The following is a 9,281-nucleotide window of genomic DNA, read 5'->3' on the forward strand; positions in this document are numbered from 1 at the left end:
TTTTGACTTCCTGTATTATAGCCTTCATCTCTAACAGGTCCATTCAATTCTTTTTTATAGTGTGAATTTCCTCTTTGAGATCTTGCAAGAATTTCCTCACCTCTTGGAACTCATCAGCTCCTTTCTCTTGCCTCTTTGGCAGTTCATTCTCTCTCTTCTCTTCGATCTCTGTAAGCTTTGTCACTATGAAAATTCTAAATTCTTGGGACCAGCAGTTGGTGTAATGGCTATGTCTCTGGACTCCGAGTTTTGGAACCAGCAGCTTAAACTAATGCCGGGCACATGTGCGTGCGTGCCCAAGATCCTGAGAGAAGACTGGAGGAGAAGGGATTGTGGTGTGGCCATCCCCCCCTGGGGGGTGATTTCTCTCTTTCTATCTCTCTGTCTCTCTCTGTCTTTCTGGCGAGCGCACACACCCTATAGCAAAAATCTCTCAAAAAAAAATCCAAATTTTTGGTCTGACATTTCCAAGAATTTCATTGTACTGTCTGAGGATGAAGAGGAGTTATTATTTTCCCTTGGAAGAGAGGTATTTTCTTTTTTTTCTGTATTTCTTGTGACTTTGTGGTGATTTCTAGTCATCTGATGGATGGCGTGTTTCTTCCTAATTCTTGAAGTTCAATCTGAGCATTCAAAGGCATGTAGGAGGAGGTGACCTGCAATCTCTCTTCCACTCCATTTTCACTCTTTGCACAACAGAATCAGTGGGAATAGAGTAGTATTCTGACACTAATGGGATTCAGATGTTTAGATCCTGTTCATTTGGACCTGTCCAGACACTTAGTGTGTAGGGGCTGAACAGCCAATGAGTAAAGATAAAAAAAAAAAAAAAAAAAGAAAAAGAGGAAAGAAGAGGAAAATATAAAACAAAGAAATAAGAAAAAACATAATTAAAAACTTTCTAGATTTTGATTTTAAAAAGTAAAAATTGAAAATCGTGCAGGGCGAAAGCAGTATTTCACAGCTGAAGTTCAGGATTCATGTGAGGATGGGCCTGGATTTGTGCCTTTCCTAAATAGAATTGGGAGAGGCACAATTAGCACAATAAAGAAAGGGCTTGAGAGCCCAGAGAATACTTTACCTAAAAAAAAAAAAATTAAAAATTAAAAGACGCAGTGAGACAGAGATAAGGAAATGGAGAAAAGGAGACAAGAAGCACTACCCACTAGAAATTAGTGTGAAGGTTGAAGTCTCAGCAGAAAATCTTCATCTTAAGTCCCTGAAAGCAATATTTCACAGCTGAAGTTCCAGATCCATTCATACCAAGGAATCTTAAAAAATGCTTGTAAAATTAATAAATATGATAGTAAGATTTCAGTATACAAGATCAATAAGTTAAATACAATTACATTGTGATATACTAGAAACAAACATGTGGAAGTGAAATTTTAAAGCACAGTAGTGTTTTCACTCTAAAGAGAATATATACTGAAGTATAAATCTAACAAAACACAAATAGATCTCTGTCCTGGAGACTATAAAATGCCAATGCAGGAAATAAAATATATAAATAAATGGGTAAGCATATGTTGTCCATGGACTGAAAGACTCAGTTTAATGAAAAATGTCTTCTCTACAGATCTATCTATAGGACTAATGCATTTCCTGTCGAAAATCCCAGGAAGATGCTTTATGTAGACAAAATTATTTCAAAATATATGTGGAAAAGTGAAGGAACTATTGGGTGGTTGGAAAAGTCTTGATGCATTTTTCCATAGAAAAACACACCATGACTTTTCAAACAACTCAACAGTTCCTTCACCTTTCCATATATATTTTGAAATAATTTAGAACATCTAAATCACTTCTGAAAAAGAATAAAGTGGAAGGAAATATTCTACCTACTCTTAAGATATACTATTGGGTAGTCTGGAAAGTCATGATGCATTTTTGCATAGGAAAGCACAGAAAAAAGATGTCATGTCTTTCCTGAAAACTAAAAAAAAAAAAAACAGAAAAAAATATGTCATGTCTTTCCTGACAACTTAATATATAGCTATAGTAACCCAAGAGTGTGGTATTGCCAGGGAAATAGACATAGAACTTAATGGAACGGAATTAAGATCCTAGCATATATGAACATAAATATGTTCATTGATTTTTTTCCATAAAGCTTGTGTATACTCCAGAGAGAAACAGATGGAATGTGATAAATTACCCTCCAGGGGGCATAATTACACAGCAATCCCTTCTTCTCCATTCTCTTCTCATGATTTTGGGCACACATGCACATGTACCTGGTGTTTCAAACTGCCGGGTTTGGAACTCGAACCATGGTCAGCCATGAAAGAGTCTAGTGGCTTAACCACACTACCAGCTGGCCCCTGTTCAATTGATCTTTGACTAAGGTGCAAAAGCAATTCAATAGAGGAGTTATAACATTTTCAACAAACGGTGCTAGAACAATTGGGTAAAAACAAATAAACCACAACTAAAATCTCATACCATGTACAAAGATTAATTAAAAATGAATAATAGGCTTAAATGAAAGCATAAAATTATTTTTCTAAATTAGAGGAACGTCTTTGGGATCTAGGGCTAGACAAAGAATTCTCAGATATGGGACTAATAGCACAATCCATTTTTTTCTTTTTTTTTTTGGAGAGGTTTTCGCTACAGGGTGCGTGTGCTTGCCAGACAGACAGAGAGAGACAGAGAGACAGAAAGTGAGAAATCACCCCCCAGGGGGGATGGTCACACCGCAATCCCTTCTCCTCCATTCTCCTCTTGGGATCTTGGGCACGCACGCCCACACGCCCGGCATGAGTTTTAAGGGATGCGAACCGCGGTCGACTACGTGGGAGTCCAGCGACATAGCCATTACGCTAACTGCTGGTTCCCAGCACAATCCATTTTTTAAAGACTAATAAATTGAACTCCTTCCAAATTAGAACTTTTCTCTGGAGAGATCCTGTTGAGAGAATAAAAAGACCAACTGTAGGCTGGAGAAAATATTCACAAACTGGGTAAGTTTCCTTGTGCTGCCATAGCAAATTACTACAGACTTGTTGACTTTAAAAGAACAGAAATTTGAGGCTAAAAGTCCAATATCAAGTTGTTAGCAGATCCATGCTTTCTCTGAAGGACATAGGAGAAGAATTCTCCCTTGCTTTGTCCTAGTTTCTGGTGTTTGCTGGCAATCTTTGGCACTCCTTGGCTATAAATCCATCACTCCAATCTCTGTCTCCTTTGTTACATGGCATTTCCCCTGTGTTTCTGTGCCCCATTTAAACTTGATTATATCTGTAAATTGCCTATTTACAAATAAGGCCATATTCAGGGGTATCAGAGGTTTGGACTTGAACATATTTTATTTTTTGAGCAGACAAAATTAGCTCCATGACATAAACTATATAGTCAACCAAGGACTTACATTCATAATGTAGAAAGAACTCTTAAAACTCCATAGTAAGTGCCTAGCAGGTGGCGTGATGGTTAAGGATGTTGGACTCCCACATGGCTGACCAAGGTTTGAATCCCGGACCTGGTAGCTTGCTTTCTCACTTTCCCTCTCTCTCTATTTCTTGCTCTCACTCTGGCCCTCTCTGGTCAAATTAAAAATAAATAAAGTTAAATAAAATAATTATTAAAAAAAACTCAGTTGTAAAAATACAACCTATGCAGTTAAAAAATGGGCAAAAGACATCTACAGATATTTTGTCAAAGAGGGGGCATAGATGTCAAATAAGCACAGGAATAAATGTTTAACATCATTAGCCATGAGAGAAATGTGAATTAAATTCTTTATAAGAATCTATTAGAACAGCTAAAATTAAAAAGATAGCAATATTAAGTGTTGGTGAAAATGTGAAGAAATTAGATCTCTCATATATTGCTAGTACGCACATAAAATGGTACAGACATTTGAAAATAGTTTCACAGATTCTCATCAATTTAAATCTACATTTACCATATCACCCCGAAATCACTCTCTGGAGAAAAAAATGGAAACTGGTGTCCACACACACAAAAAAAAATGAACACTATTATTTATAGCAGCTTTATTTCTAAAAGCAAAATACAGGGAAGAGTCTAAATGTCTTTTTTTATTTTTTTTGGAGAGATTTTTGCTATAGGGCGCGTACGCTTGCCAGAAAGACAGAGAGAGATAGAGAGATAGGAAGTGAGGAATCACCCCCCAGAGGGGATGGCCACGCCGCAATCCCTTCTCCTCCATTCTCCTCTTGGGATCTTGGGTATGCACACACACGCGCCCGGCGTGAGTTTAACCCGCCGGGTCCGGGACGCGAACCGCTGTCGACTACATGAGAGTCCAGCGACATAGCCATTATGCTAACTGCTGGTCCCTGAGTCTAAATGTCTTTTAATGGCTACTGGTTCTATATAATCTAGTATATCCATACAGTGTACTTCTAGTTAGCAAACAAAGGAATGAACTGTGATAACATACAACAATTTAGATTGACATCAATGTAAAAATAACTCAATCTCAAAAGGTTATATACTGTACAATTCCATTTATATTATATTCTTGAAATGGCAAAAACAACAGATCAGTGGTTTCCATGGGGCAGGGATAAGGATTAAGTAGAAAATCAAAGAGGTAGCACAGGGGAGTTATTTCAAGGAAAGGGAAGCAGTGTTATATTTTAATTTTGGTTAGAGTGGTTGCTACATAAATCTATCCTTAGGGGAAAATTGCATGGAACCACACACAAACAAGTGAATACAGGTTAAAAATGGTGACAACTGGGGACCAGCAGTTAGCATAATGGCTATGTCTCTGGACTCCCATGTAGTTGACTGCGGTTCGAGTCCCGGACCCGGTGGCTTAAAACTTCACGCCGGGCGCATGTGCATGCGTGCCCAAGATCCTGAGAGGAGAATGGAGGAGAAGGGATTGCGGCATGGCCATCCCCCTGGGTGGTGATTTCTCACTTTCTGTCTCTGTCTCTCTCTGTCTGGCGAGTGCACACACCCTGTAGCAAAATCCTCTCCAAAAAAAAAAAAAATGGTGACATTAGAATAAGATCTTTCATCTAGTTAACAGGTATACACCAATATCACCATTTTAGTTTTGTTAGTTTGTTTTTGTGATTTTTGTTGTAGGGCACATGTGCTTGCCAGAGAGAGACAGAAAGCGAGAAATCCCTCCCCCCGCCCTCCCCAGGGGAGATGGTCACACCATAATCCCTTCTCCTCCATTCTCCTCTCAGGATTTTGGGCACATATGCACATATACCCAGCATGTTCCTCAAGCCATCGAATCAGGGACTCCAACCATACAGTTGACCATGGGGGATCCAGCCACCCTAACTACAATAACATTGGCTGGCTGGCCTCAGCCTTAGCATTGAGAGGCATCTGATTCTTACACTTAGAGCAATGTGAACAGTACCATAAGAAAAGATTCACTTCCTTATCTATAAAATCATAAAAATACCTACTACCCAGGCTTATTGTGAGTTTTGAGTTAAAAAAAAAAAAGTGATAACACTTGTGAAAAGTGTTCTGTAAATAGTAGGGCTCCCTGCATGCTAGCTGCACTGCGTTTGATTCCACCACTTCACTACTCGATTGGCAGCTAAAAAGCTTTTTGCCTCTCAGCCATGCCACACTCCACAAGCTCATCACCCTGTTCGCTCACTGTGTGTTTCTATGGCATCAATCACCATAGTTTCTAGTTGCTCTGACAGAAATATTAGGTGAAAGGCAGTTTAACAGAAGGAATCGGTGAATTTGATTCCAAGAACTCCAATCTTGCCACCTCGAAGCAGTGTTTAGCTAAGCAGCAGCAGGTCAGATATTCATGGCTTTGCCAGTCATTGGTTCCAGATTCTTTTTACAAAATTTGAATATGATAATGAATTTTTATTTATTTTTGAAGCTTTCAATTATTGATAGGTCTATCTAAAATCGTCTTTGTTCCTGGCATAAACTTCACAGTTGCTCCTTACTGGCAAATGAAGACGTTTTTATATGGTCCACGAGCTGAGTGATTTTATGCATGTTTGTTTGTTTGTTTGTTTGTTTTTAAAGGCTTCAAATAAGTAAAACAGTGACCAACTCTCGTGTGGGCAGTGATTATGTTTCTTAATTCTGGGCTCCCAGTGTCTGACCTTTCACAAATGCTTATTAGAATGAAATAAAAATGGGGACCAGTAAATGGTGTAATGGTTATGTCCCTGGACTCCCACATGGCCTATCACAGTTTGAGTCCTGGACCTGGTGGCTTCAAACTCACACCAGACGTGTGTATGCATGCCCAAGATCCCGAGAGGAAAATGGAGAAGGGATTGCAGCATGGCCATCCCTCCAGAGGGTGATTTCTTGTTTTCTGTATCTCTGGAGAGCACATGTGCCCTATAGCAAAAAAAAAAAAAATTCTCTCAAAAAAAAAAAGTAAAAATGAATTGAAATAAGAAAATAAAATGGGAAAGGAAAAAAAAGCAAAAAGATATATGCATATATAGATTTAGATACACACATAATTTCATGACACGTGAAAATTAGATGACTTCATATTTCGGTGTCCATAAATAACTTTTTATGGGAACATAGCCACTCTTGTTCACACAGAATTAAGTAATTGTAAAGCTGGAAATAGTTACTATCTCGCCCTGTACAGATGAAGCTTTCAACCCCTGCTCTACACAATGAGAACATCAGTAATCAGTAATTGCCAGGTCTGGTCAATGCTCGACCTACATCTAAGGCTACCTCTCACCATGACATACCATTCATCCCACTCTCCCTTTCACTTTCCCCATTTTTTTTTGTTTTTATTTATTCATGGTTCCAGCAGGTGGCATGGTGGTTCAGGAGCTAGACTCCCATATGGCCAACTAAAGGTCAAGTCCCAGACTTGGAGGCTTGAAAATCACTCTGGGCGTGTGTGCATGTGTGTCCAAGATTCCACGAAGAGAGGGGAGGGAAAGGAATTGTAGCATGGCCACTTGCCCCAGTGGGGTGATTTTTAACTTTCCCTCTCACTGTCTCTCTGGTGAACCCATGTAACCTATGACCAAAAAAAAAAAAAAAAAAAAAACTTTAAAAAAATAGTTTATTTCTCTCTCTCTTTTTCTTTTTTGGAGAGGTTTTTGCTATAGGGTGCGTGTGTGCACCAGAAAGACAGAGAGAGACAGAGAGACAGAAAGCGAGAAATCACCCCCCAGGGGGCATGGACACGCTACAATCCCTTCTCTTCCATTTAAGCCACTGGGTCCGGGATTCAAACCGTGGTTGTCTACGTGGGAGTCCAGCGACATAACCATTATTCCATCTGCTGGTCCCAGTTTATTTATTTCTTACATAAGCGAGAGAGATAAAATAGCAACTCCAACAGGGACTTCAACACCATAATTCACTCCCAGCCTCAGTCAGCTCTGATCATGGGCTGGGGTGTGCCCAGCACACGCAGGGAGATCTCCAGACACAGACCTGGAACCTTTCTATGTGGGTCAGCCTCTCAGAGCACTTCATTTCACTACTGCACCACCATCTGCTCCCATCCCTTGTTTTTTAAACATACCTACCTATCTGCCATATAAGTGTTGTAGAGTGCCGCCAAATGAATGACCACCAAAGCCAGATTAAGTTTAAAGGGAGTCTTTATTAGCTGGCCAGAGACTACAACCTGAGGCTCGGGGGCCCAGAGTCAGAACTGTAGCGCCAGTCAAAGTTTGGAGTAGCCTCTTATAGAGGTTGATTGCCAAGCTTACAAGATTCCCATGCAAAAGCAGTTACAGAAGCTGAATCAAGCAGGTTTCCATGTAAGCAGTTACATTGCTAAACAAAAGGGTTTTGGGCTACTTAGCAAAGACTGTAGCAGGTATAGGATGTCGTCCCAGCTGCGTTTTTCTGTATGACTAGCCTGAGCTATTTTCTCATGGAAAGAGCAAGCAGGTTTACAGAAGCAGACAGCCGTGTTAGGGTAAGGGAACAAAATGAATGAACAATTGTTCATGTACAAGATCTAATATGTGGCCTTCCACTTAAGTTCTTTGAAGGAAGAATCCTGATTTTTTTCTGTTTCATATTTGTATCCCACAAGGTGCCTAGCACAGTGTTTTACTCATAATGGAAAAATAATGAATGGTTTTTAAAGAATGAAGCTGGATGAAATTTCCATAGCAACTGGGCTTCGTGATTGAGAGTCCACTGCACAGAATCCTTTGTACCCAGTCCACACCACTCAATGCTAGAGTTCAGATATAAAAACGCTATAGGGAAAATAGTATTTAACTCTAGCAGGAAGATTCATGAATCACAATTCTGTTCAAATATCTGTTGTTTTCAGTCGTGGTGTAAAGATCTTTCTAAACATGCCACAAAACCCTAAAACCATTTTTTTAAGTTTATACATTTGACTAAGCATCAATTAAGAATTTCTGCATGGAAAATAAAAACCACTTAAACAGGTAAAAATACAAATGAAATGGGGGGAGAGGAGTGGATTAATAGCAGATAAAGGGCAAGTTTACCTAAGTGAATTGTATTTACAAACCAGTAAGAAAAAGACCAAGTCTTATAGAAAAACAGGCTAAGAAGAGGAAAAGCAGCTCACAGAAGAACAAATACAAATTATGGTTGACATAAAAACATCTTCAGCTTCATTAATACTAAGAGAATGGCAAATTTCAACTTCACCTAATACCACATTTTTTGTAGTTTTTAAAAATTTGCGTTTAATCATTGGAGATGTCCACAGCATACAATATCACATTGACAACATTTATGTGTTTTTTCTTTTTTTACTTGCTGTAGGGCACATGTGCTCGCCAGAAAGAGGGAAAGTGAGAAAGCACCCCCACGTGGGATAGCCACACCTCAAACCTTTCTCAGGATTTTAGACACACACATGCTCCAGTTGTGTCTTTCAAGCTACAGGGTCCAGGACTCAGACTGTGCATTTGATCATGTGGGGTCTAATCACCTGGATCCTGGATCCTCCATGCCACCTGTTGGCCTACAAGAACAATTTAATGACACATTTTATTAAAGTATAGGAAAACAAGGACTCATAAATTGCTGGTAGAGGTATAAACTTTCTCTGTATGAAAATATAAATGCCTTGGGACCAGCAGTTAGTGTAATGGCTATGTTGTTGGACTCCCATGTAGTCGACTGCGGTTCAAGTCCCGGACCTGATGGCTTAAACTCACGCCTGACATGTGTGCGTGCATGCCCAAGATGCTGATAAGAGAATGAAGAAGGGATTGCAGTGTGGCCATCCCCCCTGGGGGGTGATTTCTCACTTTCTGTCTCTCTCTGTCTTTCTGGCGAGCGCATACACCCTATAGCAAAAACCTCTCAAAAAA

This window comes from Tupaia chinensis, unplaced genomic scaffold (genome assembly GCF_000334495.1).
Source record: "Tupaia chinensis unplaced genomic scaffold, TupChi_1.0 Scaffold000706_1, whole genome shotgun sequence".
NCBI classification, from domain to species: Eukaryota; Metazoa; Chordata; class Mammalia; order Scandentia; family Tupaiidae; genus Tupaia; species Tupaia belangeri.